The sequence below is a fragment of the Rhineura floridana genome, chromosome 14 (assembly GCF_030035675.1).
Source record: "Rhineura floridana isolate rRhiFlo1 chromosome 14, rRhiFlo1.hap2, whole genome shotgun sequence".
Taxonomy (NCBI): Eukaryota; Metazoa; Chordata; class Lepidosauria; order Squamata; family Rhineuridae; genus Rhineura; species Rhineura floridana.
In genome coordinates, this window is record NC_084493.1 from 14484474 (window position 1) to 14503575 (window position 19102).

The window sequence follows — 19102 nt, forward strand, 5'->3', positions numbered from 1 at the left end:
CCAAATCCACACTTTCTCAAACAATATGAAAACTGAAACATAGCCTTCTTTCAAAATTCACACTTATCTGAATTTTGTGATGCAGTTCAACAATACATATTTACAAAATGGATATATTGGGGAAAATGTATATAAAAATAAATATAAATGTATATAAAATAAATATATTGGGGGAAATCATACAAAATGCATTATATTAGGAGGAAATTGCTTGAAAAAATGTGTATATTAGTCAAAACTGCATACAAAAATGTGTTTACTGGGAGAAATTTGCACTAAAATACTGAAGAATTCTCATGAGGGTTTTAAAAAGAAATATGCACAAATTGCTGCAGATGTGGAAAACTGAATTTAAGACTGGAAAACTGAGAGAATCAAATTTGACATTCGTACTCCCAGGTAGGTGTACAGGATGGCAGCCTGAATTGGGCAATTCTTCTACTCAAGGATCAGAATTAAATTTTTTTTTTAAAGGAGATGGTGTAATTCATTAATGGTCTCTGCTAATGGGTCAGTCACAGATATAAGAATTGATGGGAAGGTTTGTCAATGCTGCTGTGAGGGAGAGATTGAAGGGATAAGCTGCTGCAATAGCTCATTGTCTGGTGAGGCCCCCTGTAATCTCTTCAAAGAAACTGCATGGGAAAATCCGCCTCCATCGAGGCCTCTTTAAGTAATTCTGCAAGCCTGGTTCTACTTAAGCCTTTAAAAACCCATTCTCAGAAAGCACCTTTATATTAAAAAAAAAACCTCTCCTCTCCTCTCCTAATTGGCCACATAACAAACAAGGACAGTTGAAGTGAGCATGGATGCGAAGTAAGCGGAGGGGGACTGTAAAATGCATGTTTGGAAATGATACCCTCTTAACTAGAGGGAACAACAAAAAGATTAATGGCAAACAGGTATAATAAGACTTCCAGGCTTAAAACTGTTATATTTATACGCCTTTCCAAATTAAATAGCACTTTTACCTCCCAAATTTTAGAAGGGAGCTATATATTTTTCTTCTGATGGCATTTTTTAGTGAGCGTGAAGTTTTTGTGACGGCAGTTGAATTGTTAGAAAAACTCCAGAGTGGCTGTGTATCCTTTAGAATAGCACTCTTTTATAAGTGAAACACGATTTCTTATTCTTATTCCCTAAGTACAATTCTTGCAGGGAGGCAAGAAAGAAAGGAAAAGAGAAGGTTTTCAGGTTATCTTGGAAATAGCTGTGATGACCTACAACCTATTAGGTTATTTCAAATTGTTGGAAACCTAGAATAATAAAGATTTTCTCCTCGCTTATGTAAAAGGTCTGGGTATTTCATAATATATATAGAGTATATATATGTATGAAAGATTTTTATAGGCATGTCTTTCCTAGATGCAATCCATTTTTTGCTTAGACAGGTGATACTGATATTTAAGAACACAAGAACATAAGAAGAGCCTGCTGGATCAGGCCAGTGGCCCATCTAGTCCAGCATCCTGTTCTCACAGTGGCCAACCAGGTGCCTGGGGGAAGCCCGCAAGCAGGACCCGAGTGCAAGAACACTCTCCCCTCCTGAGGCTTCCGGCAACTGGTTTTCAGAAGCATGCTGCCTCTGACTAGGGTGGCACAGCACAGCCATCATGGCTAGTAGCCATTGATAGCCCTGTCCTCCATGACTTTGTCTAATCTTCTTTTAAAGCCATCCAAGCTGGTGGCCGTTACTGCGTCTTCAGATTTAATTTCTGGTGTGTATATCACTCCCCTGAAATTTTGCTTAATGGTTTATTCTGTCGGGATTGCTTTGATTTGGATTCCTGCACTGAGCAGGGGGTTGGACTTGATCGCCTTGTAGGCCCCTTCCAACTCTACTATTCTATGATTCTATGATAACTTGTTTTTTTTGGATTTATTTTTCTCTTCGCATTGAAGAAAATATTGAAACTGGCGCCCCTTCCACTTCCTAGCCTCTTCTCCCTTCAGCGCCTTCTACCTCTGTGGAGAACATAAGAAAAGCCCTGCTGGATCCAGCTAAGCATTAAGTCCAGCATCCTGCTTTTTATAGTAGCAAATGAGATGTCTTTGGGAAGCCCACCAGCAGTGTATGAAGGCAAATGCCCTCCTCTGTTGCTTCTCCTCTGAAAATATAACAACAATTCTGGCATAATTGCACTGGTGACCAGTTAGTTTCTGGGCTCAATTCAAAGTGCTGGTTTTAAACGATAAAGCCTTATGCGGCTCAGGACCCCAATATTTCAAGGACTGCTTCTCCCTATATGAACCAACCCACACTCTGCAATCTTCATCGGAAGTACTTCGCAGGAGGTCCAGAGGGAGGCGACATGAGAAAGTGTCTTTTCAGTGATGCCCCCCGGCTGCAGAATTCTCTCCCCAAGGAGGCCCGCCTGGCACCGTCTTTAGGCACCAGGCAAAGACCTTTCTCTACACTCAGGCCTTTGGCCCTTGAGGACCTCTTTGAGTGGGACAGGACTGGTATTTATTGTTGTTATGTGCCTCCAAGTCGACTACGACTTATGGTGACCCTATAAATCAGTGACTTCCAAGAGCATCTGTCATGAACCACCCTGTTCAGATCTTGTAAATTCAGGTCTGTGGCTTCCTTTATGGAATCAATCCATCTCTTGTTTGGCCTTCCTCTTTTTCTACTTCCTTCTGTTTTTCCAAGCATTATTATCTTTTCTAATGAATCATGTCTTCTCATTATGTGTCCAAAGTATGATAACCTCAGTTTCATTGTTTTAGCTTCTAGTGATAGTTCTGGTTTAATTTGTTCTAACACCCAATTATTTGTCTCTTTTGCAGTCCATGGTATCCGCAAAGCTCTTCTCCAACACCACATTTCAAATGTGTTGATTTTTCTCTTATCAGCTTTTTTCACTGTCCAACTTTCACATCCATACATAGAGATTGGAAATACCATGGTCTAAATGATCCTGACGTTAGTGTTCAGTGATACATCTTTACATTTGAGGACCTTTTCCAGTTCTCTCACAGCTGCCCTCCCCAGTCCTAGCCTTCTTCTGATTTCTTGACTATTGTCTCCATTTTGGTTAATGATTGTGCCAAGGTATTGATAATCCTTGACAAGTTCAATGTCCTCATTGTCAACTGTAAAGTTGCATAAATCTTCTGTTGTCATTACTTTAGTCTTTTTGACGTTCAGCTGTAGTCCTGCTTTTGTGCTTTCCTCTTTAACTTTCATCAGCCTTCGTTTCAAATCATTACTGGTTTCTGCTAGTAGTATGGTATCGTCTGCATATCTTAAATTGTTGATATTTCTCCCTCCAATTTTCACACCTCCTTCTTCTTGGTCCAATCCTACTTTCCGTATGATATGTTCTGCGTATAGATTAAATAAATAGGGTGATAAAATACACCCCTGTCTCACACCCTTTCCGATGGGGAACCAATCGGTTTCTCCATATTCTGTCCTTACAGTAGCCTCTTGTCCAGAGTATAGGTTGCGCATCAGGACAATCAGATGCTGTGGCACCCCCATTTCTTTTAAAGCGTTCCATAGTTTTTCATGATCTACACAGTCAAAGGCTTTGCTGTAATCTATAAAGCACAGGGTGAGTTTCTTCTGAAGTTCCTTGGTCCGTTCCACTGTCCAATGTATGTTTGCGATATGATCTCTGGTACCTCTTCCCTTTCTAAATCCAGCTTGGACATCTGGCATTTCTCGCTCCATATATGTCAAGAGCCTTTGTTGTAGAATCTTGAGCATTACTTTACTTGCATGGGATATTAAGGCAATAGTTCGATAATTACTGCATTCCCTGGGATCCCCTTTCTTTGGAATTGGGATGTATATGGAACGCTTCCAGTTTGTGGGCCATTGTTTAGTTTTCCATATTTCTTGACAGATTTTAGTCAAAATTTGGACTGATTCAGTCTCAGTAGCTTGTAGCAACTCTATTGGTATGCCATCTATTCCTGGTGATTTGTTTCTTCCAAGTATTTTAAGAGCAGCTTTCACCTTGCATTCTAAAATTTCTGGTTTTTCATCATATGGTTCCTCCGTGAATGAATCTGTCATCCTTATATCTCTTTTATAGAGTTCTTCAGTGTATTGCTTCCATCTTTTATTTCATCTCAGTCAGTCTGTGTGTTTCCCTGTTGATTATTCAACATCCCTACTCTTGGTTTAAATTTCCCTTTCATTTCTCTAATCTTTTGGAACAGGGCTCTTGTTCTACCCTTTTTGTTGTCCTCTTTTATTTCTATACAGTAACTATTGTAATAGTTCTCTTTGTCCCTACGTACTAGTCGCTGTATTGTTGCATTTAGGGTTCTGACTGTGTTTCTGTCTCCTTTTGCTTTTGCTTTCCTCCTCTCTTTAACCATTTGAAGACTTTCTTCAGTCATCCATTGGGGTCTTTCTCTCTTTTTAACTAGAGGTATTGTCTTTTTGCATTCTTCTCTGATAACGTCTCTGACTTCAGTCCATAGTTCTTCTGGTTCTCTGTCAACTAAGTTTAAAGCCTCAAACCTGTTCCTTATTTGATCTTTATATGCTTCTGGGGTGTTATTTAAATTGTAGTTTGGTGTTATGATTGTTTTGTTGGTCTTCTTTAGCTTTACTCTGATTTTTGATATGACCAGTTCATGATCTTGTTTTTGCAGAAAGTATGGAACTTCTCCATCTTCTGCTACCAATTATATAATCAATTTGATTCCTATATTGACCATTTGGTGATGTCCATGTGTATAGTCATCTTTTCGGTTGTTAAAAATGTGTTTGCAAGAAACAAATTATTGGCTTCAAATAATTCATTAAGTCTTTCTCCTGCTTTGTTTCTGTCTCCTAGGCCCCATTTCCCCACAATTCCTAATTCTTCTCTGTTCCCTACTTTTGCATTCCAATCCCCCATGATTATCAGCACATCTTGTTTTGGTGTGTGATCAATTTCTTCCTGTACTTCTGCGTAAAATCTCTCCAATTCCTCTTCTTCTGCATTTGCCATCGGAGCATAGCCCTGGATGATGGTTATGTTGATAGGTTTCCCATTTAATCTCATTGCTATCACTCGCTCAGACCTTGCATTGTAGCTCCTAATTGCTCTTGCTACATCACTTCTCACAATTAAAGCAACCCCATTTCTTCTTAATTTCTCATTTCCTGCATAAAATATTTTGTAGTTGCCTGATTGGAAATGTCCCATTCCCGTCCATTTTAGTTTGCTCACGCCAAGTATTGTAATGTTGATGCGTTCCATTTCTAGCTTGACAATTTCTAACTTTCCCTGGTTCCTGCTTCTCACATTCCATGTTCGTATGGTGTGTGTCGTACAACTCCGGACTCTCCTTTCACATCTGTGCGCATCAGCCTCTGGGCTTCCTTTCGCCTTTGACCCAGCTGCATCATTAGTCACAGCGCTACTCGTACTTGTCCGTTGTTCTTCCCCAGTAGCTCGGTGAGTGCCTTCTGACCTGGGGGTCTCATCTTCCAGCACTATCTTGTGTTGCATTTTGGATACTCTGTTCATAGGGTTTTCGTGGTAAGAGATATTCAGAGGTGGCGTACCATTGCCTTCCTCTGAGTTTGGATGCATCTTAGTCTGGTGTTTCAGCTTTGAACATTCTGCCTTGGGTGCCCCTGCTAGGAGTCTAACCTCTTGGTCTAGACTCCTGACGGCATTGCTCTCAGCTTCTTCAACACACCCAAACCCCCTCACCACGTTAAGGTGTGCATCCGAAGAGGAGGAGGACTGGTATACTTGCCCTTTATTTGTATTAATGCTGTTTGTTTTAAGTGTCAAAGGTCTTCTAGGTTTTATGGATTCTATTTTAATAGGTTATGTAAGTTGCTTTGGGCCACCTGATGAGAAAAGTGACAATAACAGCATATAACACCAATTCTGTTCCAGCTTCACTGGCTGCCTGTATGCTTCCAAATCCAATTCATAGTGCTAGTTTTGACCTATAAAGCTCTTTATGGCTCAGAACCCCAATATCTTCTAGAATGCTTCTCCTGATATGAACCTACCCACACCCATAGATCTTCATGTGAGGCCCTTCTCCAGGCCCCCCGTCTGAAAGAGACTCAGAGGGGGAAGGCCTTTTCCATTGTGGCTCCCTGCCTGTGGAATGCTCTCCCCAATGAGGTTCATCTGGTGCCTTCACCTTTTTAGCAAAGACTTATCTTTTCCTCCAGGCTTTTGATGGACTGAGGTGATTATGTTCTACTGTTAGCATGCTGCCAAATCTTTGTGCGGTTGTTATGGGAGTGTTATTTTTTTATACATGCATGAGAATTGCAGGTGTTGTATAAAAACATTTATATTTTATGTACGTTTGTAATTTTTTCTGTGGTACTTGTGTTTATTTTTAAAAAATGTAAATCTCTTGGAGACCTTTTAGGTAACAAGCGACATGATGATGATGTTAGTAATAATAATAATGCCTTTGAATACAAGTTGCTGGAGATCACGAGCAAGAGAGTGCTGTTATGCTCATGTCTTGTTTGTGGGTTTCCCAGGAGCATCTATTTGGCCACTATTGGTAACAGAATACTGACCTGGACAGATCTGTGGTCCAATCCAGCAGGCATCATTTTATGTTCAGAGCCTACGCACATCACCCCTGTGCTGTCAAGACTGTGAAAGCATGAAAGTCAGGGCATATTGAGGGAAAGGGGCCAGTGGGTATTATCCTGAGAGGTATGCATCAATCAATTATCTGCACAGGGCTTAAGAGAGCAATTTAAGCTGCAGTGAAAAAGCATGCAGGATTTGGAGTGGAGGGGATGCTTGAGTTTCACTTTCATTGTCTATTATTAGATCTAATGGCAATAAAGGGTGGTATTTTGTGATAATGTGGATCAGAAAAGATACCCTGTAGGACAAAAGCTTTTTTCTTTTAACATCTCTCCCTGCCGCCACCACCCTTCTTTTGGATAAAGTTGTGGTTTATTAGTAAGAAATATACACAACTGTGTATCTGAGTGATCTTGCTAAGTCATGATGGTCTGTTTTGATTTTCTGAGTCTGAGAACACTTGGATGCTTACAGCAGGAGTTGGCAGAGTTGTAGGATCTCCTCTCTTTTGGTCATATCCATGCCATATATTTAAAGCACATTTAAAGCACATGGCTTTCCCCAAGGAAGCCTGGGAACTGTAGTGTAAAGGCGCTGGGAATTGTAATTCTGTGAGGAGTAAACTACAGTTCCCAGGATTCAGCCATGTGTTTTGAATGTGTGTTAAATGTGCAATAAGTGCATGGTGTGGATATGATCTAACCACCAACCAGAGCCTGTTGCAAAAGATACACACTTAGGCTGTGGGCACATTAGTCGCTTCAAAAGCAGCAAGAATGGTTTTTCTGGCTGCGTTTTGAAGCGACTGGCCTTGGCTGGACACACTTCCCTTCCCCACTGGCTCCTTCAGACCTTTCAGGACCACTCACAGCAAAGTGTTGGGACAATCGCTGTTTCTGCCTGAGCCCGCAGCAAAGCGTTTCCATTGGCCACACCTGGAAGACAGATTTACCAATCAGTTGCAAAACCTGCCTGAAGCTGAATTAAAAACGAACAAACACTCGAGCTGATCTGACCAGGGTTTTAGAGTAAAAAGGGACAGAGTTTGACTGGCATCGTGTCCGTCTTCAGAAAAGAGAGAGAGAAATGTACTGGAACCTGTACAACAGTAAGTGTGTCTCAACTCTTATAATGAAAGAATTCTGAGTCCAGGAATTTATTTGGAATACAAGAGCTGCAGTGAGCTCACAGTACTTCCGCACAAAAATCCATTCATGTTACTCCAGCCAGCTTTTTACATGTAATTATTATAATTAGATGCACGTATCATTTTGTTACTATTGTTAGTTGGGAATCAGGAATTGTAGCTGATCTCCTGTAAATCGTCCAGGGATCTCCCAGTAGATCTTGATGTACCTTCTGCCCTCCTTAGCATATTGAACAGTCCCAATACAATATGCCTCTCTATGCAGGCCTGAACAGGGATGGAGGTGAAATTCAATTTAGTTTGCATTTAAAGGCAAATCTACCTAATTCACACTTTCAAAAACAATACGTTTTGGAAAGCCATCCTTTGAAATTTGCACTTCTCTGTATTTTGCAATGCAGTGCTCCAGCTAAGTAATGTGTACAAAAATGCATTTACTGGAGTAAAATGTCCATAAAAATACATATGATGTGAAAATAACTTACAAAATTGCATTATTTTAGGAGAAAATGCTTTGCAAAACTGTGTATCTTAGGCAAAATTGCATACAAACATGTATATCAGCAAGCTAACTAAATGTGGGCTGGATGGAACAACTATCAGATGGATCCACAGTTGGCTACAGAATTGTACTCAAAAAGTGCTTAAACAGGAACAGGTTCAGAGGAGGGCAATAAGGATGATCAGGGAACTGGAAACAGAGCCCTATGAGGAGAGACTCAAAGAACTGGGCATGTTTAGCCTTGAGAAGAGAAGACCAAGGGGAGATATGATAGCACTCTTCAAGTACTGGAAAGGTTGTCACACAAAGGAGGGCCAGGATCTCTTCTCGATCGTCCCAGTGTGCAGGACATGGAATAATGGGCTCAAGTTACAGGAAGCCAGATTTCAACTGAACATCAGGAAAAACTGATAGTTATAACTGATAACTGAACAGTTAGGGTTAGAGTAGTACAACAATGGGACCAATTACCTAGGGAGGTAGTGGGCTCTCCAACGCTGGATGCCTTCAAGAGGCCGCTGGAAAGCCACCTGTTGGGTATGCTTTAAGTTGGATTTCTGCATTGAGCAGGGGGTTGGACTGGACGGCCTTATAGGCCCCTTCCAACTCCATGATTCTGTGATATTAGAAATTCACACTAAAATGCTGATGAATATTCATGCAGACTTTTTTTTTTTGAAAAAAAACAACAACCACAGACTATTGTGGAAGTATGAACTGAACTTGGGGACATGGAAACATTGGAGAACTTGAAATTGATCAGGTTCACCCTTCCCTTTGTTGTTGTTATATGCCATCAAGTCAATTACGACTGATGGTGACCCTATGAATCTTTTTATATATATATAGTCATAGGGTTTTCACGGCACCCATTATTCCCAAGTGGTCTCCCAGCCAAGTACTAACCAGGCCTGACCCTGCTTTGCTTTGGAGATCAGATGCGATCAGGCATGTTCAGGGTAGTATGGCTGCAGGCCACCCATCCCTAGGTATGGAGATACTCGAATCAGTGTGCCCTCCTTATAAGAGGCAGTCTCCTTTAACAACACGGAACTGGTTCCAGCCTGCATGAGCCAGGGGAGCTTGGAGAAGGAGCCTGAGCAATAAACAGGCTCTGGAAAGGTAGACTGCAGTCTGTTCTAATAAAAACCAGCTAACTTAAAGTCAATGGTCAGCTTCATCTATTCAAGTGAAGCAAAATGCCATGAGAAGAGCAGCTTGTTTTGTCTCCTATCAGGCACTCATAAAATCTGAATCTACAAGCAACACTAAACACATCTTTTGCGAAATGCATTTGGCTTGTGGGCATGCACTGATTGCATTTTATGGCATAGATTTACTCAGAGGTGAGTTGCAAATCCATGGTCAGCCTGAGGAAAGGGCGGCAGTAACAGACTGCGCTACCCAATCACTTCTCATTTCCTTCAGTGAATTATTTCTAGAGACTGATTGCAGGGCAGGCTCCTTTGTATCTGCCAAGAGTTAAATACCACAACGGATTCATAGGAAAAAAGGCTGGGGGCAGGGCTGGTTCCAGGGTTCAAGGGGCCCTGGGCAAGGAGCCCTGATGGAAAACTGTCAGTTGCAGTTGCCTGAGGCTGATGGCTGCTAACAAAGGTTGCCATTTTAGACTGAGGTGTGGGGAGATGGTATAGCACAGTGGGGAGGAGAGCCTGGCTGGGAGTCCAGAGTCTGTGAGTTCAAATCCTCGCTCGTGTCTCCTGGGTGTCAAAGGCCAGCTAAAGATCACCCCCACCGGGAGTGGCTCAGGGGTTACATGCCCTGCTACCTGTGCAGCCTTGGGCAAGTGGCATAGTCCCAAGGAGCCCAGTTGCCCCCCAGCTGGCAGTTGCGGACAAAGAAGGGGCTAGCTTGCGCAGCTGTGGCAAGCTGAGCAGGCCCTAGCCAGCTGGGGAGGACGAGCCTCAGAGGGAGGCACTGGTCAACCCCCTCTGAATACCGCTTACCATGAAAAGACTTTCCTCTTCTCCCAGGCATTTTAGCATGTGTTTTTAAATTTGTATATTTGTATATTTGTTTTTAATGCTTTTAATTGTTGTAAACCACCCAGAGAGCTTCTGCTATGGGGCGGTATACAAATGTAATAATTAATAATAATAATAATAAAACCCTATTCATAGGGTCACCATAAGTCAGGATTGACTTGAAGGCAGTCCATTTCCATTTCTGTGGGGAGATGAGATTGAAAGGCTCCTGCTTGGATATATTCAGGATCACCTTGCAAAGAACAGCATGAAAGAGTATTTGTTGTGAATATTTTCTCTCTTTTTTGGTAACTTTTTAAATAGTACTGATAGCAGTGTTTTCAACACATGTCAAACCATCACTCTCCTTTTGCTCTTTTTGTAAGCAAGTGAAAAACTTGCATAAGTAGCATTTTATGAACAGAACTGGTGAGTTCTTTCTAATGCCTTTCTAATGTCTTTCTAATGCATCGATTACAAAATAATGGTGTCTCACTTTGCATGGTGGGGGAGTGGATGCACATCCTCCTCTCAATCATTGCATTACTTCACATATTGAATGGCGTTCCTTGCTGACACCTGTACTGAGGCACTCATCCAACCTCCGCCAGGGGTGGGCAACCTGGGAAGCTACCTATACTGAGTCACACCCTTGGTCCATCTAGCACAGTGCTGTCTACACTGACTGGCAGTGGCTCTCCAGGGTTTCAGACACGGGTCTTTCCCAGCCCTACCTGTAGATGCCGAGGATGGAACCTGGGACCTTCTGCATGCAAGGCAGATGCTCTACTTCTGAGCTGTATCCCTTCCCCCTCCCAACCCTCCCTTGCGTGACAGAGGGATTCCAAATAAGAATTCTGGATTCAGTCAGTTCTCAGCCTTTTCTTATGACCTCTGCCTCTTCCTGGATTTTTCCCTTGGAATACACACAAGGCACATTGCAGAAATGCAGCCATGATGAACTGAAGGGTGCATGGCCATGGGCAGGTCTGCCTCCCCTAGCAATGGTCACAACTGGTGCCTCAGAACATTCAAAAGCAAAGCCAGACTGTGCACCTGATCCTTCAAGAGGAATAAAACACCATCCAGAACAGATTGTATCCCTGTCCCATTTTTTTTGGGGGGGGGGAAGGGCCATGTTCAGTATAAGGTGACCAGAAGGGCTGTGCGCTATTGTGGAGGAGTCAGGGCCAAAAGGGTATGGGGCCAGATTTGTGCATTGACCTAGATATGGATGCACGTCTCTTCACTTGGACCTATATCAACAGGGATGCACATCCGTATTGTGTTGCGTATGCCCCCCATCTAATTTGGGGTCTGATCTGGCACTTTGAAGTGGCCCCGACCCAAGCCGGGATAATCTGGGGCTGACCTGACACAGATCCTGGCCCTGAACTGGTTCAGGGGCCTTGCGCAGTCATGCGGTTGGTTGGTAGGCAGGAAAAGTGGCACATGCAGTTTGGCTGCACATCTTCTCCCACCTCACTGCCAGAATGCACCCCCTTTTGACAGTCCTGAATCTGTCTGGGTGGCCTTGACCTGACCTGGGGAGATGCAGGGCTGCCTCAGCCTGATCTGGCTGAATCTTGGGTTGACCCAAGCCTGATTCAGCTTGGGATCCAGGATTTGGCCATATCCATTGCATAGCCCTGATATCCAAGTCAGCCATTTATATATGAAGAACATAAGAACATAAGAACATAAGAAGAGCCTGCTGGATCAGGCCAGTGGCCCATCTAGTCCAGCATCCTGTTCTCACAGTGGCCAACCAGGTGCCTGGGGGAAGCCCGCAAGCAGGACCCGAGTGCAAGAACACTCTCCCCTCCTGAGGCTTCCGGCAACTGGTTTTCAGAAGCATGCTGCCTCTGACTAGGGTGGCAGAGCACAGCAATCATGGCTAGTAGCCATTGATAGCCCTGTCCTCCATGAATTTGTCTAATCTTCTTTTAAAGCCATCCAAGCTGGTGGCCATTACTGCATCATGTGGGAGCAAATTCCATAGTTTAACTATGCGCTGAGTAAAGAAGTACTTCCTTTTGTCTGTCCTGAATCTTCCAACATTCAGCTTCTTTGAATGTCCACGAGTTCTAGTATTATGAGAGAGGGAGAAGAACTTTTCTCTATCCACTTTCTCAATGCCATGCATAATTTTATACACTTCTATCATGTCTCCTCTGACCCACCTTTTCTCTAAACTAAAAAGCCCCGAATGCTGCAACCTTTCCTCGTAAGGGAGTCGCTCCATCCCCTTGATCATTCTGGTTGCCCTCTTCTGAACCTTTTCCAACTCTATAATATCCTTTTTGAGATGAGGCGACCAGATGATGCAGCCGCACCATAGATTTATACAATGGCATTATGATATCGGCTGTTTTATTTTCAATACCTTTCCTAATTATTGCTAGCATGGAATTTGCCTTTTTCACAGCTGCCGCACACTGGGTCGACATTTTCATCGTGCTGTCCACTACAACCCCGAGGTCTCTCTCCTGGTCGGTCACCACCAGTTCAGACCCCATGAGCGTATATGTGAAATTCAGATTTTTTGCTCCAATATGCATAATTTTACACTTGTTTATATTGAATTGCATTTGCCATTTTTCCGCCCATTCACTCAGTTTGGAGAGGTCTTTTTGGAGCTCTTCGCAATCCCTTTTTGTTTTAACAACCCTGAACAATTTAGTGTCGTCAGCAAACTTGGCCACTTCACTGCTCACTCCTAATTCTAGGTCATTAATGAACAAGTTGAAAAGTACAGGTCCCAATACCGATCCTTGAGGGACTCCATTTTCTACAGCCCTCCATTGGGAGAACTGTCCATTGATTCCTACTCTCTGCTTTCTGCTTCTTAACCAATTCCTTATCCACAAGAGGACCTCTCCTCTTATTCCATGACTGCTAAGCTTCCTCAGAAGCCTTTGGTGAGGTACCTTGTCAAACGCTTTTTGAAAGTCTAAGTACACTATGTCCACTGGATCACCTCTATCTATATGCTTGTTGACACTCTCAAAGAATTCTAATAGGTTACTGAGACAGGACTTTCCCTTGCAGAAGCCATGCTGGCTCTGCTTCAGCAAGGCTTGTTCTTCTATGTGCTTAGTTAATCTAGCTTTAATAATACTTTCTACCAGTTTTCCAGGGACAGAAGTTAAGCTAACTGGCCTGTAATTTCCGGGATCCCCTCTGGATCCCTTTTTGAAGATTGGCGTTACATTTGCCACTTTCCAGTCCTCAGGCACGGAGGAGGACCCGAGCGACAAGTTACATATTTTAGTTAGCAGATCAGCAATTTCACCTTTGAGTTCTTTGAGAACTCTCGGGTGGATGCCATCCGGGCCCGGTGATTTGTCAGTTTTTATATTGTCCATTAAGCTTAGAACTTCCTCTCTCGTTACCACTATTTGTCTTAGTTCCTCAGAATCCCTTCTTGCAAATGTTAATTCAGGTTCAGGGATCTGCCCTATATCTTCCACTGTGAAGATAGATGCAAAGAATTCATTTAGCTTCTCTGCAATCTCCTTATCGTTCTTTAGTACACCTTTGACTCCCTTATCATCCAAGGGTCCAATTGTCTCCCTAGATGGTCTCCTGCTTTGAATGTATTTATAGAATTTTTTGTTGTTGGTTTTTATGTTCTTAGCAATGTACTCCTCAAATTCTTTTTTAGCATCTCTTATTGTCTTCTTGCATTTCTTTTGCCAGAGTTTGTGTTCTTTTTTATTTTCTTCATTCGGACAAGACTTCCATTTTCTGAAGGAAGACTTTTTGCCTCTAAGAGCTTCCTTGACTTTGCTTGTTAACCATGCTGGCATCTTCTTGGCCCTGGCGGTACCTTTTCTGATCTGCGGTATGCACTCCAGTTGAACTTCTAATATAGTGTTTTTAAACAACTTCCAAGCATTTTCGAGTGATTTGACCCTCTGGACTTTGTTTTTCAGCTTTCTTTTTACCAATCCCCTCATTTTTGTGAAGTTTCCTCTTTTGAAGTCAAATGTGACCATGTTGGATTTTCTTGGCAATTGGCCAGTTACATGTATGTTTAATTTAATAGCACTGTGGTCACTGCTCCCAATCGGTTCAACAACACTTACATCTCGCACCAGGTCCCGGTCCCCACTGAGGATTAAGTCCAGGGTTGCCGTCCCTCTGGTCAGTTCCATGACCAACTGATCTAGGGAATAGTCATTTAGAATATCTAGAAACTTTGCTTCTTTGTCATGACTGGAACACATATGCAGCCAGTCTATGTCCGGGTAGTTGAAGTCACCCATTACTACCACATTTCCTAGTTTGCATGCTTCCTCAATTTCATATCTCATCTCAAGGTCTCCCTGAGCATTTTGATCAGGGGGACGATAGATCGTTCCCAGTATTAAGTCCCTCCTGGGGCACGGTATCACCACCCACAACGATTCTGTGGAGGAGTCTGCCTCTTTTGGGGTTTCGAGCTTGCTGGATTCAATGCCTTCTTTCACGTATAGAGCGACTCCGCCACCAATACATCCTTCCCTGTCCTTCCGATATAGTTTATATCCAGGGATAACCGTATCCCACTGTTTTTCTCCATTCCACCAGGTCTCGGTTATGCTTACTATATCAATGCTCTTCTCTAAGACCAAGCACTCCAGTTCTCCCATCTTGGTTCGGAGGCTCCTAGCATTAGCGTACAGGCACTTGTAAGCAGTGTCTCTCTTCAAGTGTCTTTGGCACTTGTGGTTAGGCCTGTGGTAATTTTGCTCTTCTGAATTTATATCCTGTGCCCCTGCTCTCACAATGCCTACTTCTAGGCCTACCCCTTTTAAAATTTCATCATTTCTTTGGTTTTTATCCCAGGGGGGAGGTTTATTCCGAACCGGACCTTTCTCAGCTCTTGTCGGGTTTCCCCCCTCAGTCAGTTTAAAAGCTGCTCTGCTACCTTTTTAATTTTAAGTGCCAGCAGTCTGGTTCCATTCTGGTTCAAGTGGAGCCCGTCTCTTTTGTACAGGCCCGGCTTGTCCCAAAATGTTCCCCAGTGCCTAACAAATCCGAACCCTTCCACCCGACACCATCATCTCATCCACGCATTGAGACTGCGAAGCTGGGCCTGTCTGGCTGGTCCTGCGCGTGGAACCGGTAGCATTTCAGAGAAAGCCACCTTGGAGGTCCTGGCTTTCAGCATCCTACCTAGCAACCTAAATTTTGCTTCCAGGACCTCACGGCTGCATTTCCCCATGTCGTTGGTGCCAACGTGCACCACGACCACTGACTCCTTCCCAGCACTGTCTACCAAACTATCTAAACGACGGGCGATATCCGCAACCTTCACACCAGGCAGGCAAAACACCTTGCGGTCTACACACCCATCACACACCCCACTGTCTATGTTCCTAATGATCGAATCACCCACTACAAGGATCCCTCCACCCCCTGGAGATATATCCTCGGCACGAGAGGATAGCTGCTCATCCCCCAAGGAATGGGTCCCTTCTAAGGGATCGTTTCCCTCTTCCTCAGCTGGATGCTCTCCTTCCCCGAGACCATCGTTCTCCATGATAGCAGGAGAGCTATCATCGTTGGAGTGGGACACAGTTATAACGTCCCTGAAGGCCTCCTCCACACACCTCTCTGCCTCTCTCAGCTTTTCCAGGTCCGCCACCTTGGCCTCAAGGAAATGAAGTCGTTCCCGGAGAGCCAGGAGCTCATTGCACCGAGAGCACACCTACGACTTCTGTCCAACAGGCAGATAGTCGTACATGCTGCAGGCAGTGCAATGAATTGCCTGTGGTTACACCTGGATTGATGTTCATGCCTAGTGTGGCATGAACAATACTGCTGTGGTTGTAAATGCCACAGGGAAAGATGTGAGCCTTCCGTCAAGAAAACAACGAGACAGATCAAAGCCCTTTAAAGCAAACCTAAGAATACAATCAAATCTCAGTGGGAGCTGCAGTGTCCGTTTTCCCGACTCCCTCTGCTTTTCTGATGTTTCCTTTAATGGAGAACTTATCACCTTGTTCTCAATCTCAACTTAATGGTGTGAACCGGCTTGACCCTCAAAACGTCCTCCCTTTAAGCCTGGGATTGAATCCTGTGGTATAAACACATCATCGTTGTGGAGAGGCTCTCCAGATTTCACAAATGCACTTAGACTAAAGAAGAGTTCTCTACAATGGTTGAAGCAGGTAGGTTTGCATGTGTCAGTGAGAAGCGCCCTCGTGGTTTTAAGGCTTACCAGTGCTACTGTCAATTAACCAATGGGCTTTATTCGTCCACCTGCTGAACACATGCATACATGCAAAAGGAGGCCAAGTGATATTTGAATTCAGGAGATGAAAGTCTTGCCGGCCCTTCACCCACCCAGCAGTAACTATCTTTTCTCTTTATTCAAGTGACTCAGAGGCAATTTGTGGCAGCATGCAATGGCTTTGAAACAATTATGCCACCCAGAATGGCGACCTAATTATTCACACTGTTCCAGATATTCTTAAACTCCAAAGCAGCAGCAATTAATGACCCAGTGACCAACGATGCTTCAAAGGAGATAATATCCTGGCAAATTGTCGCGAAGCAAGCAAGCAGCTGGGTGTAACATGGACATATCTTTACTCGCATAGAAGAGTGGGTTTTTTTGTTTGGTTTTTAAAGGAGCCGCATATAGAACCAATGTCCTGGAGCTGGGAGCAAGCTGAAAAATGCTGTTCTCGGCACAGGAGAGTGAGTGTTTTGGCAGTGATACCATCTTAAGAGAGTCCACCTTGATTCATCCCTCCACCTAGGGATGGATGACCCTGTCAACTTCAGTTCATCTTTTGTCCAATTCTGAATTCAGGTCATGGTTTTCTGCATCAGTTTGCAATTCTTTTTTAATTAAAAAGGCCTTGTGGAAATTTGTCAGCAGCTTAGTACACACTTCTGTTATACAAAATTCCTATGCAGTTTTGCCTAATATACATATTTGAGCAAGCAATTTCCTCTAATGTAATGCAATTTTGCATGTTGTTTTCACTATGAATTTTAACCCACACTTTACCATAATATATGCATTTTCATACATATTATTTGTTTAGCTGGAGAACTGCATCACAAAACTCAGAGAAGTGCAAATTGTGAAGGGTAGCTGTGTTTTGGTATGCATATTCTTTTGGAAAACATGAATTTGGTAAGTTCTCCTTGACATGCAAACTGAATCTAATTTCACTCCCAGCCCTTACTAGGGGTAGGGATCTTGGAAAGAGGGGAAATTGCTGGTGTTTACTTATTTATCCCATGTTTGGAACTGAAATCAGTCCGGCAAATACTATCAGTATTTGTCATCGTTGTTGCTTTCAGTTCACAAACAATACAGGTTATATTCAACTGAGTCGTATTCAGAGAAGACCAGTTGAAACAAATGAATCTAAGTTTGTCACATCCATTAACTCCAGTGGGCCTACTCTGAATAAGACTAGCACTGACTATCACCCTATTTCATTGATGACATTAACCCCTGCCTCTATTTGCATTGAAATGCACGGTGTGGAATAGCATAGTAATGTTATTAATTACATTATTAGTTAATGTAAAATTCCACCACAGAGTACAGCGACCGGAATAACAGTTTTTGTTAGAAGTCAAACTGCAGCAGAATGGAAACAGCACTGCATGTGATGGAGATGGGTCAGAACAGAAATCAATGTCTTCTTACATCCCTCCATCCTTCTCCTCCTGCAATTTCCACCTATGATCCTGCATACCCAAAGGGCAGGGATCTGTTGCCAAGGAGAACATGACATTTCTGCCTCTGCCACACCATTTCAGGCAGCCAAGTGGTGCCTTGGGAAGTGTTTTAGCAATCACACCAAGTGCAATTGCCAAGTGTTGCACTTAAAAACTCTTAAAGACTGCTTTCATCCCTCCAGACCAGACTTTCCCAACCAGTGTGCCTCCAGATGTTGCTGGACCACAACTCCCATCAGCCTCAGCCAGCATTGCCAATGGTCAGGAAAGATGGGAATTGTGGTCCAACAACATCTGGAGGCACACTGGTTGGTAAAGGCTGCTCCAGACCATAACACTGATCCCTGTTAATTTATGTCAGCTGGGACTCTGCAATGGCTAAGGTTAGCACTGATCTTCTCTGCTCTTTTGAAGTGCCAGATAGGGGATGCAGCTGAAGGTCTGAAGCAGGTATGGAGAGAGTCACAGACTGGCCAGAATTTGTGAGACTTCTGCTCACCCAATCCCTGACCATTGGCTATGCTGGCTGGGGCCAGGGGTGTAGCCATCTGGGGTCGCAGGTGTCATGCACCAGTGCCACCAGCCTGGTACTCTGTGCAATCCCAGGACTCAACTTCCCACCCAGGGCAATTAATCCTGGCAAAATATCTCCCCTTGTCAGGGCTAAGTAATCCAGCAACAACCCTGCAAGGTAGGTAGACTGCTACCACCCCTTAAACTGGTTAACCACTCTTGAGTCAAGAGGAAACCCAGAGCCCAGCAATAACCCTGCCAGGGATTCCAAAAGACAAGAGCCAGAAGGGCACTCCTTGTCCTGGAGCCTCAGGCAAACCCAAATACACAGTAGTCTGGTCAGTGGCCAAGGGATCAGATTCAGAGGCAATTTCCCCCTGCAGTGAACACACGCTGGTAAATAAGAAGTAGCTTTATTGAATAAAATATAAGTGCACAATTAATAGCGGCAAAATGGTTCCTCAAAACCCACACCTGGCCAAAGGGGCCAGGTAAAAGTACAAACAGAGTTCAGTCACAAAACAAGAAAACTAACTAACCTATTCTCTACTTACAGAAGAGGTAGTTGTTGTGAAGTCCCACATCTCCTCAGAGATGCACAGCCTGGGTAGTAGATGGCAGTGTAGCAGACAAGATGGAACCCAGGGGAACAAAGGCTAAAGATTTCACTCCTATACTTATGGAAAAGACCCTAGTAACAGTCCAGAACTAATTAGCCAACTGGGGCTTT

The 19102-nt window shown here is 43.5% G+C and overlaps 1 long non-coding RNA gene and 1 pseudogene across 2 annotated transcripts in view; one reads left to right on the forward strand and one right to left on the reverse strand.

Annotated features, from left to right (window-relative positions):
- The window catches only part of LOC133369830 (uncharacterized), a 61546-nt gene that overhangs the window by 3025 nt on the left and 39419 nt on the right, over window positions 1-19102 (forward strand). Inside the window, exon 1 of one of the 2 annotated variants that reach the window (XR_009759000.1) lies at window positions 7561-7638. The exons of the other annotated variant lie outside the window; for it this stretch is intronic. This is a non-coding gene — a long non-coding RNA (uncharacterized LOC133369830). Of the gene's footprint in view, window positions 1-7560; window positions 7639-19102 lie in introns of those variants that run through there. 2 annotated transcript variants of the gene reach the window in all.
- Window positions 9037-9155, reverse strand: LOC133370116 (5S ribosomal RNA; annotated as a pseudogene).